Source organism: Neovison vison, chromosome 6 (assembly GCF_020171115.1).
Source record: "Neovison vison isolate M4711 chromosome 6, ASM_NN_V1, whole genome shotgun sequence".
Taxonomy (NCBI): Eukaryota; Metazoa; Chordata; class Mammalia; order Carnivora; family Mustelidae; genus Neogale; species Neogale vison.
The window spans coordinates 105,062,748-105,090,645 of NC_058096.1; positions in this window are offsets into that span (position 1 = coordinate 105,062,748).

Genomic DNA, 27,898 nt, shown 5'->3' on the forward strand with positions numbered 1-27,898 from the left:
GGCCCCTGAATTTCTGAGGTCTCTGAGACTGTTGGTATCTGATTACTGGTGTTTTTGTGGGAGCGGAAAACGAGAGAAACCCGTTTAAGAAGGGAAAGAGGGACTTCTGATGGCCCCGGACTATTTATTTCAGTCCATCTTCAACCATCTAACCTGGGCTAATGGTCGAAACGTAGATGTCTTTTAGGTGTGTGGCCTGGCGTGGCTCTCCCCTCCTGTTTACCCTAGCAGCTTGTCTGTCTGAAAGTTAAGATACCACAAAGCCTCTTTAGGATCTCAGAGCATGATGCGGCATGACTTGGAGAAACAACACCCGCCCCCCCCCACCCCCCCGGGGCTACCTCCCTAAGCCACTGCAGGTAAAGTGCTGAGGTGTTGGACATGTGAGTGTTCAAGGGAACAATGAGGAGGAGGGCAGGTGAATGCAGCCTGGCTTCACCTGGGTGTCCTGAGACAATTAGGCAACTTCTGTCCTCAAAGGCTCTCCTTTAGAAAGATAAAGGAAAATCTGTTAAGTGACTACTGTCAGGTTCTGAAATGCCACGTGATGTTAATTTTTCACTTCCTGGCCCGCCATTCCACCCAAATCAGATTTTGCTCAGCACATTTGTTAACAAAGTCAATCCCGTTGATTGGTGCCTTTTAAGTAAGAAAACTTTCTAATTTTTAAAAACACATTAGCAAATGAATTTATTCTCAGATAAAGCAGAGTGAAGTGGCTGTATAAACATAAGGACGTGAAGGAAAGCAATCTTTAAACCACACACACACTCTCTCTCTCTCTCTCTCTCTCTCACACACACACACACACACACACAGAGCAGGTGGGGGGAGAGGAGAATAAGAGATTTGAAATAATTAGTTTTTTTAATCTGGTGGGCAGACTTTGGCAAATATCTTTTTGATTGCATAATTTGTAGAATAATCATTGCTAACAAAATTTAAATTGTTTATTTCCCCTCTGACAGTCTGTTTTTTGTCTTTTTAATGATATAAGCAATATACAAATACAGTATTACTGTCAAAGATGCAAGAAATACTTGTATCCTACCCCCTTCTGGCCCTCCCCTCCCAGACACAGTCATGCCCTGTCCTTCACCCTCCCTTAGAGGTAAATGACAGAAGTCTGTTCTGTATCTTTTGAATTTCCTTTCACTACTTTTACATACAAATATACATACCTGAATACATACAAATTTAACTTCTTTGGAGGTGTGAAAAATAAACATAAAAAGAAATATGTCCACTTTTTTTTTGAAATTTGCTTTTTTCCGACTTTAAATTTGTCTTGGCGAGTTTTCCAAGTCAGTATTCATTTGAGTCTTTGCATTTTTTGATGGCTGCATTGGTGTATAGTTACCATAACTCGTTTACTCATTCCTTTGTTGATGCATGTTGAGTCTGTCTTTTTTTTTTCTATTATAGTGAAACTTTCAATTCCCCCCACCCTCCCTATAAGTGTGTTAATGTATTCTTAGCTGAAATTTCTACAAGTAGAATTAGTAGGTGAAAGTGTCAACTTTGCTATCCTTTTCCCAAAAATCTCATCTTTTAATTGATAAATCAATTACTAGCATATATTGTATATCTACTATGTACACGGAACTTTAGGCAAGACATAGACATATATGTCTTAACAGGGGATATGAATGACTCCCATATGAGGCCAAGGCTTTTTCAGACAGAAAACATTTTTAAATAATTTTGCTTTCTTTGGTCAACAAGACTGTCCTCTAATGTAATTAAAGCCTGTAGGCCTTTGTTGTACTGCAGATTGAGACTCTTTTACCATGCCCTAATGGTTTTCAATTTAGGACCTTGCAGTCTGAATTTGTGATTGACTTTTGACTGCAAGATTTCCAAGGCCTTGTGGCTGTTTCTGCTTGGGGATTGGAAGCCTCTGAATATCTAACTCTTCCTAAAATATCTGGGCAGTGCAATCCCTAAAAATACCTAGTGACCCAAAGTAGGGCTCGGGGATTAGACTAGGACAGCCCAACCACAATGTCCAGCAGAAGTGGGCGGGGTTAAGAGCCATGAGTCTGTTGGTGTTTCTCCAGAATGGCTGGCTGGGATGGGACACCAACTCTGGGTGAAGTAGTTTGCCTGCAGCTAGTGAATAGTAGAGCAGAGACTTAAATTAGGGTATTTTGGGGCACCTGGGTGGCTCAGTGGGTTGGGCCACTGCCTTTGGCTCAGATCATGATCTCAGGGTCCTGGGATTGAGTCCCGCATTGGGTTCTCTGCTCAGCGGGGAGCCTGCTTCCCTCTCTCTCTCTGCCTCTCTGTCTACTTGTGATCTCTCTTTGTCAAATAAATAAATAATCTTAAAAAAAAATTTGGGTATTTTGACACCAGAGCCTGAACATTTCACTACTAGATTATTCTGCAATTATCAGTGCAAAATAGAATTGCTATCAGTACAAAAAGGGTTTGGAGAAGGCGAAGTTTGCATGGGCTAGGACTGCCCCGAAGAACTTTCAGGAAGGATCTGGAATTTGAATGGCTTAGATTTAAGTTATGAGGAGGAAGAAGAAGAGGAATATAAAAGGCAATTCAGAAAGGAACAAGTACAAATAAAGATATGGGAGGAAAAATATCACAAAGCAGAGGATTCACAACAATAACAACCATAATAATAGCAATAAATTAACATTACAGATCCTTTTAATTTGGGGCTTTACTAAGTGCTCACTGGCAAGCATTTTATTTAACTCTTAATAGATTCTGATGAGATAATATTATTTTCCTTTTACACGTATGGAAATGGAGTTTAATGATATTAAGCTGCCCAAAGCCATGGAGCCGACACAGATACGTAGCCCAGGGAGTGGACTGGTTGAAGGGCAAGGCACACAGAGAGAGGAGGCATGGCAGGAGGAGTGGAGAGGAGGCCTGGCACAGGTCATGCAGGGCCTTGAATGGTCATGTCAGGAGGCACTGGCAGAATGCTTGAAAAGTTTTTGAAACGGAAGTGACATGGCGGAAGTGACATGATCCTATTCTTTTTGCTCATAAGCTCCCCTCTACTCTCCACTGAGAGGTAGAGATCTGCTCTCTCTAGGTCTGTAAATGAGTGCAGTGATGGCATGGAGGGATTGTAAAGATAAGCAGAGGGTAAGAGAACCTCAAAAGTGTAGCTATACCCTTTTCTGCCTACCTAGGAGGCTCTGTACCTCCGTGACCACCTGAAGTGGTCTAGTATACCTTGACATAGCTAGGGAGAGTCCTGCTTCAGCAAAAAAGAGTCTGAATTTGAAACCAGAAAGAACTGGATTCACAGTCTGGCTCTGCCACTTTCTCGCTGTGAGTGAATTCCTGAATGACGAATCACTAGTCCCTGGGATCCGGGTGGGGAGAGGCTGAGACCTGGTCACACTTGAATGCCTGTCTAATGGGCTTTGTAAGAATTTTTTGATTAACAAGTGAATGGAGCTTTCTGAGCCTTTATCTCTTCATCTGTAAAATGAGGATCATCAAACTTATTTCATAAAGTCCTGCCTTCCAGAAGCCAAGGGATTGTGCATACTCTAGGCCCACACTGGAGACAGAGGCCTGTATTTCTGCTGCCACAGTCTCCTGCTTTTCATGAGTTTGGTGATTAGGGAGGAATGATAATTCCTGGCTGGTGGTTTTTTCAAGAAGTGATTTTTCTTTTTTTCTGTGATTATTAGAGCAATACACATTCATTTCATAGAGAACTCAGAAAAACCCAGAGAAGTTAAAAATAGAAGATAGAAAATAAAAATATGTCATGATAAGATAATAGATATTGTTCTTGTTTTGACCAATTTTCTTCCAATCTTTTATATTTTTTCCTCTCTGTATATATTTTGTATAATATTAATGAATGAATAAAAAATATAATGAATATAAAACTTTCTTACTTTTTTTTCCCCAATACCATTTCATTATGAGAATTCCCCCGGACCTTAAATAGTGATTGAAAATAGGTTTTTGAATGTCTGTATAAAATGTTATTATATGAACTATCTTGACATCAGTAAAATTTTTTCTTATTATTGAACCATTACTTGGTTTTCAGGATTATAAAGAAATAGGAACAAACCGCCTCACTAGTGGCACTCTGAGGTTGATTCCAGGCTAACCACTTTAGAATCACCTGGGTAACTTTTATTTATTTATTTGTTTGTTTGTTTATGGTTAGTTTTTAATAGAATTTTAATTTTGGAGTCATGTCAGATTTGCACAGAAGTTGTAAAGATAGAGGGCTCTTAGATACTGTTCACCTAGTTTCCTCTAATATTAACATCTTACATCACCACTTACATTTGATATAATGAAGAGATCAGTGTTGTATATTCCTGGCAACGCAGCTCCAGACTGTTTTTTTCCCACTAACGTCCTTTTTCTTTCTCAGGTTTAAGTCCAAGAGAGCACATTGCATTTTGTAGTTAGTTTTTGTATTTTTGTAGTTAGGGAGAGAGAGTTTGTTGCATTTTTGTAGTTAGGGAGAGAGAGAGAGAGAGAACGGAGTGGTGGGGGGAGGAGAGGGGCAAAGAGAGAAGCAGACTCCCCACTGAGCCAGGAGCCAGGAGCCAGGATCCTGTGCAGGGGACTCAATCCCAGGAGTCTGGGATTATGACCTGAGCCAAAGGCAGACACTGAGCCACCCAAGTGCCTCATTAGTTGTTTTTAAAGAGTAAGAATTAACTCAGTGATATTTCTCTTGGTACAAGTCTTGCAAGAAGAATTTAAACTTTTTACGGTGGTCAACTGAACCTGTCTAAAAAGTTTAAACTCTATATTTCTTTTATTACATTAGTGTGCAAATCAAACACACACACACACACACACACACATTCCCTTACATATACCCCAAAAGCATACATTCTAACTACAGTTTGTTGTTCATAAAGCTTTAGGATAGAAATCATAAAATATGTTTATTGTATTTGTCCGTTGTAGCAACATGGTTGCTTCTCTATAAATTCTTCTTAGTACTGAAAATAAATCTGTTTGGAGCCAGCACAGTTGGGTCTGCTCACAACCCCCTTAGCTTAAGCCTGGGGAGAAAGTTTTGCATGTGTGTCTGTGCACCATGAAGCTAAGAGACAAAACCAGGTGATGCCATCTGGCAGTTTGTGCTTCCTAAGGATTTTTTTTACTTCTATTGTTTTTTAGATTATTTTTTTAAAGATTTATTTATTTGTTTTCGGGGGAACAGAGGGAGAGTGAGAATCCTGACGTAGACTCCTCACTGAGCATGATGCCCCATGTGGGACTGGATCCCAGGAAACCTGGGATTATGACCAGAGCAGAAACCACGAGTCTGACGCTTAACTGACTGAGCCACACAGGCACTCCTGGATTATTTTACTTTAAAAAAAAAAATTAGTATATGTTCAGCAAGAGTTAACTGCTCCCATTTTGTGACCCGGGTAACTTTAAAGTTGGAGGTTTCTGCCTTCCACCCTGCGGATCCTGAGCCAATGGCTTACCTGTGGAGAGGGAGGTGACTTTTAAGGGGGTTAAAAAAAAAAGGTTCGTCTCTCTAGGTCCTCCTGTTGGAGGTAAGGGACCACCGATATGGAGCTTCTGCGGACTGGCCTCGTGCACTGTTGGAGCTCCATGCCCCATGCAGTATCTGGCACACAGTGGGTGCTCACTAAATCATGTTGACCACATCTTTCAGCAGGGTTTTGTTTTTATTTTTAAAGATTTTATTTATTTATTTGAGAGAGAGACAGAGAGAGTGTGAGAGGAGAGGTCAGAGGGAGAAGCAGACTCCCTGCTGAGCAGGGAGCCGGATGCAGGACTCGATGCTGGGACTCCAGGATCATGATCCCAGCCGAAGGCAGTCGTTCAACCAACTAAGCCACCCAGGCGCCCTTCTTTCAGCAGGTTTAATCTTGGTTACTATTTGCTTAGTCCAGAGACCTGAAAGAGAAATCAGTGAGTTAAAATTTTAATTAAAAGAAAATCTTTAGGGCACCTGGGTGGCTCAGTCAGTTAAGCGACTGCTTTTGGCTCAGGTCATGATTCCGGGGTCCTGGGATCGAGTCTCACATCTGGCTCCCCCTGCTCTGTGGGGAGCCTGCTTCCCCATCTTCTGCCTGCCACTCCCCCATCTTGTGCTGTCTCTCTCTCTCTGTGTCAAATAAATAAATAAATAAGAAAATCTTTATAGTGCCTTCTTAAAAAATCAGCACATACTTTTCTTTTATATAATTTTTAAGAGCAATATAGATTCATCATAGAAAAATGATAAAATGCAGATAGGTAAAAAGAAAAATAAACCTTTCCATAATTCCACTTCTTGGGATATATATATTTTCCATCCAGTTCTTCTCCTCCTTATATATGTGTGTAGAATATTACATGAAAAATACATATTAGACACATATCTAAACATAGTGTTTTAAAAGAATTATTTTTACTTATTTGTCAGGGAGAGCAAGAGAGAGCACGAGCTGGGGTAGTAGTGGGCAGAGGAACAAGCAGGCTCTGGCTGAGCAGGAAGCCTGATTCTGGACTTGATCCCAGAGCCCTGGGATCATGACCTGAGCTGAAGGCAGACACTAAACCAACTAACCCACCCAGGCATCCCTAAACATGATGGTGTTTTATAATTTTTTTTCCTTTTTTTGTGGGCACTATACTCAGTGTTTTAAAATCTTGGTTTGCATTTTTTCTTTCTAGTTTGTTAATAATTAATTCCTAATCTGTTATATCTGCAGTCAACAAGGATCTACTTTCATGGTTGAATTTAAATATTTCCCAAACAATTAGCGAACACATTCAAAAATAGCCAGCAAAATGTTTTGTTTGGCATGATATAGACTGAAAGTTTGCATACTGTTCATATTTTTTGTACTTAACTGGCAAAATATCTTTTTGGGACCAGTATAGAATTGACATATGAGTAAAGGCATTTACATAACATAACTACCATCTAACCCTTTCAGTAACTCAACTACCAAAAAAAATCAAATACATTTACTTTTATGAAACTTAAGACACATTCTCTGATGAGTGTCACCCTAGAATTGCAAACTTGTGCGGTGAGAGGGCATGTAGCAGTTGCAAAGGATGAGATAAGAGTATGAAGGAAAAAGTTGAGGTTTGCTTCTTTTGCCCCAGATGGGTGAAAACATCATCATTAACCAGCTCTGTCCTCTCAGTATCATCAGAGTAAACCCATGTCTTACTTTTCATCCATTTCATTTTTGGTCACTGATTTGTGGGCTCCTAGAAGGGAAGACTAACAAATTCATCTTTTTAAACTCAGGGCTTAGGATCGTGCCAATAGAATAGATGAAACACTCATCAAAGAAATTGAAGAAGACACAAAAAGATGGAAGATCATTCTATGCTCATGGATTGGAAGAATAAACATTGTTAAAATGTCTATACTGCCCAGAGCAATCTATACTTCATGCCATCCTGATCAAAATTCCACTGGCTTTTTTCAAAGAACTGGAACAAAAAATCTGAAAATTTGTATGGAACCAGGATACCCTGAATTGCTAAAGAAATGTTGAAAAAGAAAAACAAAACTGGAGACATCACGTTGCCTGATTTCAAGTTTTATTACAAAGCTGTGATCACTAAGACAGCATGGTACTGGCACAAAAACAGACATGAAGACCAGTGGAACAGAGAGGAGAGCCCAGATATGGACCCTCAACTCTATGGTCAATTAATCTTCAGTAAAGCAGGAAAAAATATACCATGGAAAAAAGACAGTCTCTTCAATAAATGGTGCTGAGAAAATTGGACAGCTATGTGTAGAAGAATGAAACTTGATCATTCTCTTATACCATACAAAGATAAACTTGAAATGGATAAAAGACCTCAATGTAAGGCAGGAATCCATCAGAATCCTAGAGGAGAACATAGGCAGTAACCTCTTCAACATCAGCCACCCCAACTTCTTTCAAGATATGTCTCAAAGGCAAAGGAAACAAAAGCAAAAATGAACTTTTGGGACTTCATCAAGATAAAAAGCTTCTGCACAGCAGAGGGAACAGTCAACAAAACAATGAGGCAACCCACAGAATAGGAGAAGATATTTGCAAATGACACTACAGACAAAGTACTGATATCCAAGATCTATAAAGAACTTCTCAAACTCAACACACACAAAACAGATAATCATGTCAAAAAATGGGCAGAAGACATGAACAGACACTTCTCCAAAGAAGACATACAAATGGCTAACAGACACATGAAAAAATGTTCATCATTATTAGCCATCAGGGAGATTCAAATCAAAACCACATTGAGATACCACCTTACACCAGTTAGAATGGCCAAAATTAACAAGACAGTAGACATGAAGTGTTGGAGAGGATGTAGAGAAAGGGGAACACTCTTATGTTGGTGGGAATGCAAGTTGGTGCAGCCACTTTGGAGAACAGTGTGGAGATTCCTTAAGAAATTAAAAATAGAGCTTCTCTATGACCCTGAAATTGCACTACTGGGTAGTTATCCAAAGATACAGATGAAGTGAAAAAAAGGACCATCTGTACCCCAATGTTCATAGCAGCAATGGCCATTGTCGCCAAACTGCAGAAAGAACCAAGATTTCCTTCAATGGAAGAATGGATCAAGATATGGTCCATATATACAATGGAGTATTATGCCTCCATCAGAAAGGATGAATGCCCAACTTTTGTATCAACATGGATGGGACTGGAGATTATGCTGAGTGAAATAAGTCAAGCAGAGAGAGTCAATTATCATATGGTTTCACTTATTTGTAGAGCACAAGGAATAACAAGGAGGATATTGGGAGATGGAGAGAAGTGAGTTGGGGGAAATTGGAGGGGGAGGCAAACCATGGGAGACTGTGGACTCTGAGAAACTGAGGGTTTTGGGGGGAGGGTGAGGGATTGGATGAGCCTGGTGGTGGGTATTATGGAGGGCATGTATAAACTGGGTGTGGTGCATAAACAATGAATTTTGGAACACTGAAAAAAAATAAAATTAAATTTAAAACAAAGAAAGAATAAATGAAACAGTGGCTGAGGGTATCTGCTAAATTGTGGATTCCAATGACAAAGCATCCCTTATTTCTGGAACTGCTTTCTTTTCACCTAATTACTCATATTTCCAGAGTTGCTCTTTAAATTGGTGTTCATAGTTTGAACAAAAGACTTAGGAAGTAAAGCTAGGAACAGGCAGTTTTGACACAATACGAACTTGATTTTCAAGCTCTGACTGAACCAGGGAAAGGTTCAGCAACTTAAACCATTAAAAAAAGAGACATCTTTGAGAAAGCACTGAATGCATTGCTGTTGCTCATGTCGGCTCATGCTTTGCCAATCTGGTCTCTGTCACTTACACACTTTAATAAGTCATGGCTGTTTTGTTATGTTTCTTCCACCAGAGCGTCCAGCCTTTACCTGCCCAACTTCCTCCTCTTTGAAAGCCCAACTCAAATGACCTTTCCTCTACTGAGTCTTTACCTCCCTCCCCTTCTGAGTCTCCAAACTGGCCAGAATGAGTCATTCTCATCCTTGTGTTCCTGCAGTACTTTGTTCATATCTTTGTTTTAACACATCATAGTACATTTTTGGTTAAGTGGATATTTTAGTTCATTTAAGCTGCTATAACAAAATACCACAGACTGGGTGGTCTATAAACAGCAAACATTTATTTCTCACAGTCTTGGGAGCTGGAAGTTCAAGATCAGGTTGCCAGCATGGTCCAGGAAGGGTTGCAGACTTTTCATTGTATCCTCATAAGGTAGAAGGTGTTCTCTGCATCATCCTTTTTTCTTTTTTTTTCCTTTAAGTTTTTATTTTGATTCCTGCTAGTTAATATCTAGTGTTATATTAGTTTCAGGAGTACAATATAGTGATTCAACACTTCTGGGTATCACCCGGTACTCATCATGACAAGCGGACTCCTTAATTCTGGGGTCTCTTTTATAAGGGCACTAATCCCATTCATAAGGGTTCTGTCCTTATGACCTCATCACCTTCTAAATGCAATACCTCCTAATACTATCACACTAGAGGTTAGGATTTAATATTTGATTTTTGGAGAATACAAACATTCAATCTATAGCAGTGTAGGTAGGTCCATCTTCGCTGCAAGGTGGAATTCCCTGAGGGCTGGGAGGGTTATTTATCTTCATGTCCTTGCTCTCTGGTGCAATAAGAGTAAGAACTCCTGAACTTTGACATTTTCAGGGCCCTTCTATTTAGCATCACCAGCTGTAAATACACTCGCTATTTTTTGTTCTCAGTGGCTGCTGAGCTGAATCTGTGATGATACATAGCAAACTCAGGATGTCCTTTGTGAATGGGCTCTGTTGGCTGGGTGGCTTCCCAGTCATCTTCAGCCCATTGTTATACCCCATGAGAAGGCGCTGTGGGTGGGGTGGGATGGGACTCTTGAAGCAGATGCAGTATTCAAAGTCTCTCTCTCCCCACACTGTTACCGATCAGAGACGCTTGCTTCTCACCCCACTGGTCTTCCAAACCCAAATGTGTTTAATCACCTACAAGTACCACTCATTAACTGCCCCTAAAAACAATAATTAGGTACCACTTTTTAATGTGAAGTGATCCATGTTACTATTGTTTCCTCCACATACTGACTCTCCCACTGCTGGTATTGTGACAGCTAAATAAAAAGGCCAGTAATATGTGGGTTTCTGTTTTTTGTTTTTTGTTTTTTGTTTTTTTACCTTGAGGAAACAAAGACTACCCTGACGTAATGAGATACTAGGAATCTCAAAAGAGCCAACAGAACAATACAGATTCTTTTAAAAATGTTATTATAAAGCCACCAAGAAGGAATTATTCAGCAATAATATATGGGAGACTGGTTATTGTTAGAACTTACAGTCCATGGGGAGAGGCGGGGTCTTGGGGAGAGGCACCAAGCTGTTCAAGACAACCTGCAAGGCGCGCGTGACCACACAGGCACATATGTTGTTAGAGTTGACACTGTCTCCCAAGGACAGACATTAAAAAGCAGTTAAAATGCTCATGGGAATTGGTCAATGCACGTTTTCAGCAAAGCTTTCTAGTACTAAACTGAAAGTTTTAAAAGAAACAAAACCTCTTATTAAAAAAAGTGTTCTGCCAAGTGCTGCTCTGTACAACATGAGTTTTGGAGTCCTCACTGAAAAGCCACTTACCCTAATTTCTCAAGAATTTCTTGGTCGGAAGGTTTGGAATATGTCAGCACCAAGATTCTAACTCCTTGGCCCGAGGAGTACGCCCCTCCTTGCCCAAGATTCCTCCTTGGCTCTGGATGGAAACCTTCCTAACTGCCATAGAATGCTCAGGTGACAAAACCGACATTTCACCACCTGATTGGCCGGGTGCCCAGGAGCACCCTGGGAAAGAATTTGAACATTCTTGGCAGTTGAGATCCAGACCTTGACGGTTGTAACTGATGGGTTGGGTTGGGCACTGCTGATGAACCCTACATTCCTGAGAGAAAAATCATCCAAAGTAAGGCATTTTACATGATAGACTAGACTCAGCAGTGGGGTTTTTCACTGGAAAGATGTGGTATTTCCAAGGACAAAGTATTTAAACCCAACTGGACACCATACCTAAGCCTTGTGAATGAGAGGATTATGAAATAAAACCGAAAAAACAAAACAAATCAATATCATTTCTGGTTCCAGGTACTTGAGAGAGTTGAACATTAGATAGGATGATGTTTCTGTGTGGGATGGAGAGAGGTGTTAGGACTGGAGATTAGAAGGTCGGAATAAGGAAATACAGGCAGGGGTAAGAATAGATAAGCAGGGTCGTTGGAGGTTAAGAATGGGTCAGTACTCTCAGACCGAGTAAGTACCAAGCCTCACATGATCAGCCACTGCTCTGAGGGCCTGTGGGGATTTTTTTGGAATTGAGAGAAATTTCTTAATTTTAAAGGTAGAATGATCTATGTAAAATGATGGGACACTAATGACCAATACTACAAGGCAGTGACATTTTAAAATAGTACGAACAGAGCACTAGTGATCCAAAGGAAGAAGAGATTTCTGGGAAGGTCATTAGAGGGGGATTAGAGAAGCCTCAATAGAAAACCAGAGACAGCACTGAGGTAGTTGGAGGGAGAAACATTGGAAGGTGAGATATACCTTGATTTGGTTAGAGCTTTTTGGCACCTTCAATATCCTGCCCATTATAACCATTGTGCTTATTTTGGGTTCTTTAGTGTCTTCTCCACCTTTCCAGGTGTCATTATGAGGGGCCCTGACTTACTGAGGAGACTCATAGAGAAACCCCCATCCCCATCACAACTACCTCATTACAGTGATCTTCCAGTGATAATCCTGAGGATTATCAGAGAGGAAAGAAAACCAAAAGCCCATCAATAACAAATTGAAAATTGAAGTTGAAAGGCAAGTCTAAAGATTTGGAGTAAGAGCTGTATCTAGGATGAAGTTTTATCCTTAAAGGGAATGAACTATATCTGTGGAAGTAAGACATGTATTAATTAATGGATTTTTTCAATGTGGCTATTTGAATAATTTATGTGAGCGCACATTTTACTACCTGAGATGAATACCTGTATGCTAGTTTACTTTTGGCTCTATCTTAGTATACAAGGCTGCTATAAAATGGTAGATGCAAAATAATAACAAGTTTAAGAGACTTTTCCAATAGGTGCTTATCCCTGCACTGGCCCTTTTTGAAAATGAGGATCAACACAACATACATTAGAGAAGTAACATGCGAGGAAGTCTAATTCTAAATTTTCTAAACCCTGGAGAAAAGAGAATAAAAGGGAAATAATAATCATTTTCTCATAATGCCATCATTTGCACTTTGGCCAAGTATAACAAGTACCAAGTGAAGGGGTGAGAAGGAAGGGGTCTGGTATATGGCTTGACAGTGTGTTCCCAACCAGCCTGCAGAGGTGGCCACACTGTCCTGCACTGGAAGTTTTTCTCCCTGAATTATCCAGGCCCGCTCTCAGTGCAATAGGAACTCACTGATTCTTTGCCAAACTTTCAGTTCCCTTGAAGTGGCAGGTGCATAAAAGCCTACCTCTTGTTGCAAACCTCTGAATTCCAACAGCATCCTCCTCTTGGCTATGCTTCTCTATCTGGAGTTTTAACCAAATATTAGTGGCTGGCAGGTGGGTAGTTCTGAGTTTTGACTTCATGTTTGGACCAAGATGTCCTATTTGAAAGGAAAGGTAATTCTTTGGTATTATTTTTTAAAAAATGACAATAGTGTTACCACCATTCTAACTCTATCATTTCTGACTAAAGCTTAGCCCCAAACGGTTTCTGGGATTTCCACCTACAAGTTTATCAAAGATACTGACAATATTAAACTTTAAATTACATTAATTTATTCATATTCTCCTTTAAAATAGTTTAATCCTTCCTCCCTCCCTCATCATCTCCTCTTCTTTCCCTTATCTCTCTCTTTTTCTTTCTTATAATCCACAGAAACCTCCTGACTACAACCTCCTGTGATCACCCAGCTTGAGGGGTGTGTCCTCCTGAGGTCAGAGCTTTCATGGGTACATATGGCCTGTCACCTGGACCACTAGGTGGGTGTTGTTAAATAGGGCCCTGACTCATTTCAGGTGGCCACAGCAGGGACAGAAGGTACTGGGAGGAGGATCTTTGTTTTTCTTTTTTTAAAAGATTTTATTTATTTATTTGACAGACAGAGATCACAAGTAGGCAGAGAGGCAGGTAGAGAGAGAGGAAGGGAAGCAGGCTCCATGCCAAGCAGAGAGCCCAATGTGGGGCTCCATCCCAGGACCCTGGGATCATGATCCGAGCTGAAGGCAGAGGCTTTAACCCACTGAACCACCCAGGTGCCCTGATCTTTGTTTTTCTGTTCCAGCTGCTCCATGGACATAACTTCCCATCCCCACTTTACACCCATTCAGTCTTTTATGTCCATTGCCTGAAGTTCTGATGCAGAAACCCAGGGGTGAGAGAGGAATTAAGCCCCTTTCCCCTTTTATGTCTCCCTCCCTCCCCGAGGGAGTTCATTAAGAGCCAAAGGAGAACTGTGTCTTGGGAATAACCTTGGACTCTGAAAATCATGGGGTTCAAGTAGTTTATGAGAGGTGACTACTGATTTCTCTGGAATTCTTTTCCCTCAAAGCTTTTAGGAGACTGGCGGAGTAAAATGTGTATCTGCCGGTATGTGGAGCCACAAGCTTCAAGCTCGGGCACTGGCCAGGAGGATCAATTGTTGTTAAAATGTTAAGTAAAGTAGGCAGTTTGACATGCAATGATGAGTTCACTTACCTAAAGAGGAATATGTATAGATAAAAGATCTGAAGTAAACGGAGGTATTTACAGCTGCATGTGAGGTTATAATTGATAGCTTCCTCCTTTGGTTTTTTGCACTTCCCAACCCACAAAGAACATGTGTTATTTTTATCAATGGAGGGTTAAAAAAAAAACTTTAAGAAGAAATAATGTAGGGGGTAGGAATTGTACTTCTTTCATTTCATTGTTGTGGTTGATGACTTCTGCAGGGGACACCTGGCCTAACACCTGGGTGGTGGTTTACTAAGGAGGCAATCTGGGATCTGTTCTCGTGCTCTGTGGGCAGCAGAAACAGTGGTGTCCTGGAGACCTGGAAATGTCCCAGGATAAGTCCCCAAAATGAATTCCTTGCCTATGGAGTCCTGTGGGCTTGTCATGATAACGAAGTTATGCTGCCAGCTTGCTAATTTCAATAATAGAATCACCAAGTGTTAGACCTTGAGGGATCTTAAAGAACCATCTACTATGTTTTCTCATCTTTGTGGCAGAACCAGGATGAGAGTCTGATAGTAATATTACCTTTTAGTAAGCAGCCACTATGTGACAGGAATGGTACTAGGGACTTTATGTAGGTCAATCTTTAATCATACTATTAACATAGGTATGCATCATTCTTATCTTGATGTTATAGAGGCAGTTGGATGATGAAGTGCTCTCTGCACCTCTACTTTCTCATCTATAAAGTAGCTTCTAACTGGAGTAAAAAGTGGGCTCCCTGTTTGGTTCCAGAATGGGCTCCTCATACACAATTCTGCCTCTTTATTTTTCAGCAGAGGCTACATGATTCCCAGTCTTAGAGATTTATCTCTTGTTGCCACATTTAAAACCTAGGTCTGTTTTAACCTGTGTTAGCTGTGTGGATCAACCCTCAAATTACAGTCCTCTTGTTGGATTAGTCTGGCGCTGCCATGAAGAAGCCCACTTCCAAGTTCGAAGGCTCACATTTGCTCCTCAAAGCAGTATGGCTACAGGCCTTCAGCCTGAGCTCAGACATGCTTTCAATTACTTACCCACTTCCTTTTTGTTGTAAATGTTCCTATTTATAGGCTGTGGGAATGTCTGGCTAGAGTGAAGGTATGGTGGCCAGGAGATTGGCATCAGAGCCCCGGCTGTAGGATGGGAGCTGGGAGGGGAGCTTCAAGGCCGTAGCACCCTAAGCCTCTGCCAGTGGTGGCTCAGCGTGTTGCCTTCTGAGCCTTCTGCCCTCCCACTGTGGGAAGTTTGGGCTGACCTGGTCTTTGGGGGAAGAGAGAACTGAAGGCCTTCTGAGCTAAAGGTGGAAGGGAGTTAGGGCAGAGGGGTATCTTCTCTTTCAGAGGAAAGTTAAGACTTATATCATGAAGGGAATCAACTTGGAGTACATTCTCCATGTTTCAGTCTTGGCCAGAGGCATTCTGGTTAATCAACTATTCTGAACAAGGGTGATGGTGTGTGTTATATGTGGCTGAATACTTTTCCAGGGATTATAACACAATAAAGTATGGGTAAAACCCAAACTACAGTAAATATAATTAAATCTTTCTTTGATGATTCATAAGTCCTTTAGGATCCTGTAGTGCCTCAGGGTCACCATTATGTAGATCGTCATCCTTGATGAGGCAGGCAGCTAAATAAAAATACCAGATTGTAAGTTATAGACCTCACTTCTACTTTGCCTACCTGGGTGGTCTTGGGCGGGTGTCTTGACCTCTTGAGCATCCAAAGTAGGGGTGGCCACATTACATCATAGGGCTGTCATTGAAGAAAACTATGTGCATCAAGACTGTTGTAATTATTACTATTAAGCTAACAGTATATCAAACTGCTGGTTGTTAGACAATTCTAGTACATGTTTTTTTTTCTAACATGATTCAAACTAATTCACTCTAGTCTCCTTTTAAGGAAAACATGGCTTCCCCAGCAGCAGGTATTGCTGAGAGGTAATATTAGTCACGGGCCAGCAAAAGCATTTAAAGTTTTTAAACAGCTAAGGTGGTATATGGATTTTGTGAAAAAATTAGAATGTTACAGGAGAGCATATGAAAAAAGAAAATCCTCTTCTGCCCTCGTTGCCTCAGTCTCCCCCAGAGGGAAGCTTTATGTAGTTCAGTGTTTATGTGCACATATGTGTGTAACAGATACATGTTACGCTGTTTATTAATGTCCTATGACTTTGCTTCCCCCCTTAATAACGTATCTTGAGGATACTTTCATTCTTTTTTTACAGCTGCATCTTCCTGGTCTTTTATAATGTGGATGAGTTTTTTCTTGTTTGACCATTGTTCTGTTGATAAACATTAGGTTATTTCTAGTTTTTCTACAGCAAACAGTGCTGCAGTGAGCACAGAAAGTACCAACTGTAGCCACTCGGTCACTTATTACCACCTCGGGTCATTTCAACCCCTAGGTCCTAAAACACATTCTTGGTGTATCTGCCTTCTGAAAGAGAGAGCATCAAATAGGAACAAAGATCGGGACTTTAATGGTGCGGGGGTTTCTGAGACACGGATCCACTGGTACCATTATCACTGCATCCCAGTTGTAGTGAATTTCCAGTAACTTCCGAAATCCCCTTTTGTACCTCTTTGACTTTTGACCACACCTACCCCACCTCGAGGCAACTATTGATAATGATTTTTGTCTCTCAACTTTTGCCTTAAATTTCATAAAATGAAACGACAATATGTAGTCTTTGGTGTCTGCTTATCGTTACTAACATGTTTTTTGAGGTTCAGCCATGTTGTTGGATGCATCAGTTACTGTTGAGTAGTATTCAGTACCTCGATAAACATTTTACTTATTCTCTGGAGTTGTTTCCAGTGTGGGGCTATTTTCAGTTTTTGCCTATGACACAGAAGGATACTATTAACGTTTGTGTACAAATTTCTGCGTGGACATATATTTTTATTTCTCATGGGTAAATTTGTAGAAGTAGAAATCCTGGGTCTTATGATTAAGTGTACGTTTAAACTTTTTCCTAAAAAAAAAAGGCCAAATTATTTTCTAAAGCGGTCATTTTATATTCCTACCAGCAATGTGTAAAGTTTCCAGTTTCTTCACTTCATCAATAACACTTTGTATTGTCAGTCATTTTGATTGGAGTTCTTCTATTGGTCTGGTAGGGCTATCTCATTGTCATCTTGATGTGTATTTTTCCATTAATAACGATATTGGGCACATTTTCATGTGTTTATTAGCCATTCACGTATATTCTACGGTAAATATCAAATCTTGTGTTTATTTTGTACCAGGCTGTTTGCCTTTTATTATTGGAAAAGTTCTTTTTATATTCTGAATACAAAACACCCATATATATTTATGCATATGATTCATATATAGATGAATGATTTGTGAGTATTTTTTCTTAATCTATGGCTTGTCTTTTCATTTCCTCAGTGGTGATTTTTGGAGAAATATTTAATTTTGATGAGTCTAAATTTGTTAATTTTTTCTATTATGGATGATGCTTTGGGTGTCATAGCTGATAAATCTCTGCTCACCTCAAGGTTGCTAAGATTTTCCCTTAAGTTTTCTTCTAGAAGTTTTATACAAACAAGGTGATTTTATAAGTTTTAAAGACTGGATGAAACTAATGTTTTCCGTAGGCCCTTCATTGACAAAAATTAATGGATCTATGGAGTTAAATCTATGGAACAGTTCTTTTCTACTTTTTCACAGTGGTTTTTACAGTTTAGCTAAATTGTGTACCTACAGAATCACTACAGTGGTCTTTGTTACAGACCCCCTAAAATTTTTTCCCAAGATAGAATGTAAGATCATATCTATTTAGAAGGATCAGGAAAAGTTTTCTTTGAAGAAATCATACTTATTTCCTACACCATAAATAGATTATTCTCTGTGTTATATCATTTATCAAATGTAGGGCACTCTCTCTCAATACCAATGCAGTAAAGTCATTTCCTATTACCAGCTGTTTTGACGTGGCGTATTTCCACTTCTCCTTATTCCTAGTGACTCATTTTATTTCTCTGGATAATGAGGCTATGATTTATCAGCTCTTAATAAGGTTCTCTGTGTGTGTGTGTGTGTGTGTGTGTTTTAAGAGCTATGCTGCTTTTAATTATTAGAGCTTCAATCTCATTTCTTTCAAAGCTTCATTGATCAGAGCATATATAGGTCCTCATTCCTTGTTTGAAACTCTTAGGGTCAGATACATATTTACATGCATAGTTAAAAGAAAAGTTTTGCATTTTTTTTTTAAAGAAAGGTAGTATACTGCATATTCTGAATGAATAAAATATCTCTCGGGAATTAGGATAACGACTACTTCATAATATGGATATACTAATATTTTTCAATATATTCAGTATTTACAATATGTGAAATAAATATGAAGACTGTAAATAGCTTCTATCAGTTCGGAAATCAGGTCTGGTTCATTTTAGGGACAAATGAATTAGAAAAAATTTTCCATTTTAGAGCTTTTCTAGATTTCAAAATGAGAGTAAAACTTAGTGGATTTATATTGTCCGCGAGCACACTACAGTAGTGGCTTCTGGTGCTGCGTTGGGTTCCTTAGTAGTTGACCACTGCTGGTTGTGCATTTGGAGCCATGGTAAGCCGGTGTCACATTCCAGGAGACCCAGACAGATGTTGGCAGGCCTTCGCCAGTTTTTTAGCCTGAGTTTTCTGAATGAACATTGTAAAGAGAGAGAATTTCCACTGTGTACAATGCTACGATTTAGATGATTTTCGAGGGGGAGGTATTGTCATTAAAAATCAATATATACTTGAAAAAAAAATGCTTTCTCATCTTCCACTAATTCCGGTGCACTAAGTCCATCTGCCTCATGGCACAGCCTCTCAGAGGCAGATGCCCAATAAAGATCTGTTATCTAGGGGGCCTGGACTCCTGGCTTGGGGTGAAATTATATCCTATAAAATGGAATTGAGTCAAGCTGTGATATATTTGAATCCCATTGAGAGCTAGATTATATGGTCAATGGCAGCTCAGAAGCATGTTTTAATCACCAAGCCCTGTGATGCTGATCTGATGGCACTTGTAGAAATCTCTGGCCCATGTCCCTAGGGAAAATGGAACTATCCTTGGTACCCACAACGTCTTTTCCTGTATATGAGGTGTCTTAGAGACTCCTCTAATGGCACTTTATTGAATAATTACAGAAGCAGTAACTAGTTGTCATGAAAGATTTATACGAGTAAATGATATACAAAAGCTTACATAAATATATGGAGGTAAAGGGTAAAGGAAAAGTCCATGCCATTGTTCCACTCCATTCCTGCTACTCTCCTCCAGGAGGAAGAGTGACACCACTGGTAGTAATTTGGTGTGTGTCATGCTAGGCATGTGCACACACAAACACACACAGTCATACTTATAACCAAATGGGTCATCCTGTTCAGATTGTCCCGTCACTTGCTTTTCTCAACAATCTATCAGAGACATCTTTCTTGGTCACTACTAGCCTTTTGATGTCTGCAGAGCATTGCTAAGAATGTATTTAATCACTCTCCTAGTGAAAAACCTGTAGGTGATTTTGGGGTATCACAAACTCAGCTTCAATGACCTTCCTTATTCATTTATTTGGGGGCATATGGGTATTTTTAGAGAATAGACAGCAAAATTGTCATAGTTTCTGGTTTATCTCTAAGGTCTTACTCCTAGTAATTGTTTTTAGTAAGTCTAAATGTCCACATTCTGCACCTTCTTCCTTCTGTTTATCTAGAAAGCCATCTGGGGCATTGCTTGCCTTTGCTGGACATGTGTGTCTCTTGCCATGAGGAAGGGGTATGTGAGGGACAAAGAGGAGAGATGTTTGTGTTTATAACTTTGATGCTTTTGATTTTGTCTGCTAGCTACTAACTTAATATTGTGTTCTCTTTTTTTTTTTTTAAAGGTTTTATTTATTTATTTGACAGAGAGAGATCACAAGCAGGCAGAGAGGCAGGCAGAGAGGAGGAAGCAGGCTCCCTGCTGAGCAGAGAGCCCGATGCGGGCCTCGATCCCAGGACCCTGAGATCATGACCTGAGCCAAAGGCAGCGGCTTAACCCACTGAGCCACCCAGGTGCCCCAATATTGTGTTCTCTTATCACCATGTATAGGACGGGTCAGATAAGAGCTTGCTTTCAGTAATGTAGATTGTTACAAACTTTTTGGAGACCTCCTCACAATAGCTCCTACAAATTAAAATGTTCATACTGTTGTGATCCTGCAGTTCTGCTGCTACAAAGTACTATGGAAATCACGTTATTTTGAGACCTGAAAAATTTTGTTCAGGTATGAATTTCAGAAGCTTTTAGGAATCTTTTTATTTAAATAGTTCCTGCAATGAAATGAATGTTTGTGTCCCCCCTAAATTCATATGTTGAAATCCTAACACCCAGTGTGATTGTACTAGAACGTGGGGCCTTTGGGAGGTGATTAGATCATGAGGGACAAACACCCATGAATGGCATTAGTGCCCTTTTCAAAGCCACCCCAGAGAGCCGTGTCTCTCTTCTTCTGCCATGTGGGAAGACAATGAGAAGTCAGCTGTCTGCAACCTAGAAGAGGGTCCACACTGGAACTCACCATACTGATGAGTATGATCAAGGCACCTTGATCTTGGGCTTCTAGCCTCCCGAAATATGAAGAAAAAAAAAAAACTTGCTTATAAGTCACCCCGTTTCTGTCACAGCAGCCTGAGCCAGATGCTGCAAGACCTTCATAGAGATGAGTTCTTTAACCTACAGAATTATTCATTTTCAGAGCACTAGAGTCTAAAGCTGTGAGGACCTTTGGATACTGTAAGATAAGAAAATTGGTAAGATGATGGCAAATGTCTATAACTCTTACCCATCTGTGATCCTCTGGTCCAGGCAAAGGCTAGGTGATAAAGGCAGGATGGCAGCAATGGGTGTAGTACTAATGGGGGAACCATTACGTTTAGGACAGGACCCTTTATCACTTTCATTCCTATAGCAGACTTTCTCTCACTCTTCTCTTTACTATTCACTTGTCTTTGTGGGTGTCAGTATTCTCATTAGCTTCAAAAATCCTGTGATGGGGACTTATTTTCATGATTTTTACTAATAAAAGTCAGTTAGTAGGTATGTAACCAAAGTAAGAAACAGGTTATCCTTTTGAATATGAAAAATGGTTTGTTAACTTTTAGATGTAAATCTATAATATTTTCCCATGGAACTGATGCTCCTGGATATTATTTAAGACATTCAGCACTTGAAAACAGGTGTTACAGTGGGAACTGCAGATCTGGAGAGAAATAAGATGGAGTGCTTGTCCTCGAGAAGATTATATTTGAGTAGATCACACTTTGGCTATTTTTTTAAAAGTCTGGTAATTCTGGGAACAGAAATGGGGTCAAAGTGTGAAACTATGAAAGAAACTTTGAGCACAATTTTTATCTCACCCAAATGGACCCAAACTCTGTCCTCCTTTGAGTATAAATGAAGAATTATTAAGATTATGGATCAAATTGTGGTAACCTTCCATGTCCCCTTTGATGACCGCAGGACTCCTGCGCTCCTCAACATCTCTTCCAGGTTGCAGAGTGGGAACAAGTTCATGCATGTTTTCCTAGTCTGGCAACCTGTCATGTCACTTGTTCCTGGCCCAACTACAGGTCCCTGTGACAACATAATTCATTGAGAAAATGTTCCTCTAATGGAATTTTAGGGTTCCACAGAGGCGGAGAGTCTGGTCAGTGTTTGGGGAAGAACCATGCTCTCCCAGCTCTCTGAGCACTTTATTCCCTGGGCACCACAGGTGCATTGCTTATATCTTGAGTGTTCCAGTGAGTGACTCTCATGAGAAAAGTTCTTCAGATTCTCACTCCAAAATTTCCCTCATTATGGTGGATCTAAACCAGGGCCCATGTATTGAGGGATGGGGTAGGGTGGGGTAACGGACTAAAATCAAGTGACTTTTCCTGTCCTTGCCAGTCTTCCCCCATTTTTCCTCTCCAGTCCTTGGCAGTTACTAGTATTCTCTCTTTTAGAGAAAAAGACATTGTGTATACACATCTCCTTAGGCAAATAGGTAGCCAGGGATGTAACCAGTCTACCTGTTCCCCCAAACAACCTGACTCTGACAGGGACCATGACTTGTTTGACATTGTATCTCTAGTACCAACCCAGTGCTTGCCACAAAAGTGGCAATCCTTGTGGAATTAAATATTAAAGGGGAGGATTAAAATATAGTCTATGGATATCAAACAGAGGGCCCTCAACTTCATCATCATGCCCATGAGAGGCTAGTGTATGCCTGTTAACTAAGTGAACAATTGATATCTTTTATGTTCCAGATCTAATGATCTCATGATTTTTGCTGCCCTGTTTCTATATTCTTATACTGTTAACTTCATGACCAAAGAGGTCTATTTATAAGACATTTGACGAGGATTAAAGGTATATATTTTCTGGATCTATAAAATGATTTAAGAAGATTAATAAGCATTTATCAAGAAAAACATGTGCAATTCAAATGCAAAACAACTCTTCTAGGCACTAGGAACTTACCGTATTATGGAAAGCAGCAGACACATGGGTGAAAGGAATCAGGGAGCCTGGGGGATGGGAATAGGAAAAGAGGGAAGAAATAAAGAGGGTGGAAGGCAGAGCCAATGATGACCCAGGACTCATATTGGAACTCCTGGTTATCTAGGTTCCAAGTTCTAACACTGCCATCAAGATGAGCATGTTCACTTTTATTTTTTATTTTTAAAATGATTTTTTTTGAGGAATAAGTAATAGATTCACTTGGTTTGACAGAAGATCTCAAAGCTAAGAAAATCCACCCATTTCCGTTAGTCACCTGGCTCTTAGAGGGACATATTATATTTCTCAATGCAAATTTACCTCAGATCGAAGTCAAAGAGAAGATACAGGGAAACTTAAAAAAATTTTTAGTCCCTTAGGCAAAGTCAGAGCTGACTGACTTGTTTAGGAAAAGTCTGTGATCTTGGTCTCATTAGTTTTATGTTCAAACATACTGAGCTTATTAGCTTGGACAGGAGCTCCTGATTGTTCACAAAGCAGTCAAACCTCAGAGGTCTTGCCCTCTGTTTTAAAATGTTTTAGCAACATTTGAATCTGGTGTTGGGTTGGAAGGGGGTTGGGACTGTGATCTGGACTTTCCCAGAGTGGTTCTTTCCTGCTGCAGAGCCAAAGGCCAGGAGGGAGAGGGGAGACTCAGACACTAGAAGACCAAGCATAAGTCATCTGTGCAGAGGGCCCCGGTCAGGTAAGTGGACAAATGTGCATGTCCAGAACCAGCTTAAAGAGTCAGAGGTCAATGAGGAAAATATATGTCCCACATCCAACTCAGCCAGAGAGAGAGCTAGGAGAGCTTAAATCGCTGCTAAGCAATAGAGCACCTGGGTGTAGGTAGGGAAAACTTTGGAGAGGGGTGGTGTCTGACCGATACTTCGCCAGGTGAGGAAGAGTGTGTCAGTGTCCAAAGAATGGGGATATTAGGTCTTCCACTCCTTTGGCACTGGCTGGAAGAGCGAAGCTCTGTGATGAGTGGGGAGAGGCAGTGGGTGCCGTGAGCAGCACTGTGGCATGAAGGGAACTATGTGTCAAGAAGTGTGGAGTTGGAGCTCACGGAGGGATGGTTGGGAGCCCTGAGAGCACAGTGACCACAAGAAGGTCAGCCTGAGGAGAGGGGGAGACTTCAGGGACATTGCTTAGAGACAGCCATATCTGACTCCCTTTCTAACTTCTGAGTCTCTCCCTGCCATTTCCTTGCCTCTCACCAGCCCTTCTCAGCTGTCCCCACAATCTCTTTTTCCCCCCATTCACTCCCTCATCTGCTGCAGAGGGCTCACCGTCCTCCCGTTCCAAACCCTGCGGTTCCTCTCTCCTCACACCACTCCCCCCTCTGCTGTCCCCACAGTCACCAGTGTCCCCTTTATCCAGCTGTAGTCTTCAGTCTTTGTGGGACTTTTGACTACTATCGTCCCCTTGAAGTATCTTTTGAATTGGTAATTGATTTATGCTTCAAACCCAGAAATAAAAGGCAGTGTCTTTCCCATCCTTGTCTTTCATTTCTCCACAGGCAGCCGCTGCTCTTTATGTATCCTTCCAGACATTCTTTATGCCTATATTAGCAAACACAAATTTATATTTAGTGACAAATAAGGATATAGTTTCTTTTTTTCCCGCCTTTCGTAACACAAACAGTAGAATATTATGCATACTGTTCAGCTCTGTGTTTTCTTCATTTACCAAATGAAAAAAAATACTCATGCACAGGTGCCGGGTTTCTCACGGTAAGCTGGAGCTTACCACGCTCCAACTACTCATTACTTCCCACACTTGCTTCTCTCTTACATCCTTTGACCCTGTTGGTGGTGGTGGCAGTAGGGAGGGCTTGTGGCCATTCATCTAGTTACTGCAGCCAGAAACTTGAGAGTCAGCTCTGACCACTCCCCCAACATCATCCAGAATATCCGCAGGCTCATCATTTCCTTTTCTTCACTCCTACCACCACTGCCTGAATTGGAGAATTTGTTCTTTCGGAGTTCTTCACCCAAAGACTCCTTCTGATTCACCCAGTTGTTCTTTATTCCCATAGCATCCTATAGACACCCATACCGCGGAACTTGCCATTATGACTGGTCTGTTCTCTCACTAGACTGTGGTCCCTTGAGGGCAGAGATGTATTAATCCATGCTTTACCCACAGGAACATAACAGATGTTAAAAGAACACAGGAGAGAACAAGAGGTGCGCAGAGAAGAGTTCACTTGGTGAACTGTTTAGTGACTTGTATGTATTGACAGTGAAAGAGACTGTGAAGGAGACTATCTTCAAGGATCCTGGATCTTTGGATTAGAGGCAATGAACAGAGACCCAGGGTCTAGGCAAAAGAGCAGGTTTTCATTTTTTAGATCTGGCAATTTGTGAGATACACACTCAACATTCTGTGTACGCTTTGGTGGGCCACATACTTGGATATAGATCAGTCAGAGCTCAGAATAGTATGGAGAAGTGAGTTCAGAGAGTTATAAACACACAGAGGGGCTGAAGTCAGGCTGTGAAGACATCCCCTAAAGGTAATCTGAGAAGATGGGTAAAGAGAGAATCTTGGATGACACGACCATCATTTGGAGCACAAGAGAGGGAAAAGGAGCAAGTGAAGGATAAAAGATCAAGGGGTAGTGGGTCTCCCAAGGAGAAAAGGGTTTCAAGCAGATGGGGCAGGGGCCGGCCATATTAATTGAGGCCAAAATGTTCAGTGAGATGAAGACAGAGAAGTAACAATGGGATTGAACACCTTTGAGTTCTTTGGTGATGAGAGCAATGCCAATGTTAGAACAGTGGCAGGTCAAGAGGTGACTCTCAGGGGGAGCAAAGCAAGGCCTGGAATTTGGAGGATGCTTCTAAGAGGCTTGCTTGTAAGGAGAAGAGGCCCATAGTCACGGAACAATGTGGAGTCAATGCAAGCATTTATTTTGAAAATTTAAAATTATAGGCAGACTCCACATTTATTACTGAATAGTATGACAGTACATGAGGGTATGAAAAAGCCAGAAAGATCATGTGTAATCTTACCACTCTAAACACTGCTGCTATTTTTAACCATTCCCTTCCAGTCTTTTCCATGCATGTTAACCATGTTAAAGAGACTATGTTAGAGATTTCACATCCTGCCTTTTGCACTTATAGAGGACTGGCTTTAGCATCTGTCCCTGCATTAATTACCGGGGTGGAGTTGTCAGAACTAATTGGCTAGGCCCTTTTCTTCCCTCACTGCTCCCTGGGTATTTCTCCATATGGAGTTATTTAATTAGACAGAAATAAAACCTCTCACTCATTCATTCAACAAATATTTGTTAGCTGTCCACCTCATGTACTGCATTAGTTGCTGAGGGCTGGGGCAGTGAAGCAGACTAAGACACTTAGCTCATGATGCTCCAATAGTGTCACTTGCAGGGGGACCTCCACTTCATCCTCTGGAATACACCCATTGCACTCCCCGGCTCGATCCTACCGACAAGCTGTCAATTTCATTTGTATAACTTTGCCACTTGATATTCCCCCCCAACATTAGAAACTTCAGAAATCTCTTACTGTTAAGTATTTCATTTCTCTTTCCACATTTCTCCTTGTAATGACACTGACAGAAATACCTTTGAAATTAAACTTGGTCCATATTTTGTAGAACTGATTTCTAGAAGAGGACTTAATTTGGTCATAAGATCTGAACTTTTTTTTTTTCCAATTTATTTATTTTCAGAAAAACAGTATTCATTATTTTTTCACCACACCCAGTGCTCCATGCAAGCCGTGCCCTCTATAATACCCACCACCTGGTACCCCAACCTCCCACCCCCCCGCCACTTCAAACCCCTCAGACTGTTTTTCAGAGTCCATAGTCTCTCATGGTTCATCTCCCCTTCCAATTTACCCAAATTCCCTACTCCTTTTTAAGGCACTCAGATACCTATTGTCACATTGCTTTCCAAAGAGGTTCTACTAATTTATACTCTTTAACAGTGGTGGATGAAGGTACCTTTTTCACCTAAGAGAGAGTTCATTTGTTTATGTATTAAGTTGACTCAACCAGTGTAAAGAGAAAGGTAGAAGGTAAAAAGATGGACCAAGGTCCCTGAGAAGTAGTACTGATGAGATCTGGAGTAGGTGCTAGGGGGTAGTTTTGTAAAAGAAAGCTCTCCTGCTGAGATAGGAGTTAAGGAAGGTGCTATTACAGACCGTGTTCAGATCTGTGGTGAGGAGTGGGGAGCTGAGGGAGTTTCTAGTTGATGGCCTCCATTTTCTACGGACGCTAGGAAGCGAGAGCATCTGTGCAGGAAGGAGTAGGATAAGTGAATTAGGCTGATAACTGGGGAGAATGAAGATGGTTTGGAAGGGCTGTGTAGAAAATGGGACACTATCTAAAAGGTGCAGTTGCCCAGATAGTGGCACATTTTGTTTATAATTGTAAATGAAAACTTGATCATGATGCTAGGACTCTGTTTACAGGGTATAGTGAAACTGAGAATTGGTGATTATTTGATTAATTTGATGAATGTTCCAAATTAGGAATACCAGGTCAGGGTATGTTTCCGACCTAAATTATACAACGCAGTTGTCTGCAGTGATCAAATTAACCAGCTGATTGCCAAATCTCTATTTCTCTCTGTCCCCTGTGGACATAGCCTAAAGGACTAATAAGTGAACTGGACTCTGCCCCAATCTATTTTGGGATAATTGATGTCTTTGTACTTGTATCCCAGCAGCTTGGTATTAAACACTGAAGCTTTGTGGAGAATATGTCAGTAGGCGATTTACTACCTCAAAAAGCAGTCTTTCTCTTAAAAAACTTATCAATCAGAACTTTGGAGGGAATTTTCCAAACTCCCTAAGGAAAATGATATTTATTGCTATGGAAAAATATTTGATTCCATGCATTTTGCTTCATAAAATAAATTTGTTTCAGATTCTGAACGCTTATTTATGATTTTTATTTCTGTTTTCATGAACCACTTCAAAGCAATTTCAGTTTTAAGTTTAAGTGGTTTTTATCCTTAAAAATATTTATATTCACTGAAAGTTAGATTTGTTTTTTTCCTAAATGAAAAGTATTAATGATTTTAACCTCTTAAAGAATAAGGGGGAAAAAAAAGAATAAGGAAAATCAATTATGGTGAAGAAACAGTTCATTCCTTAATGTTTAAATATTTCTTT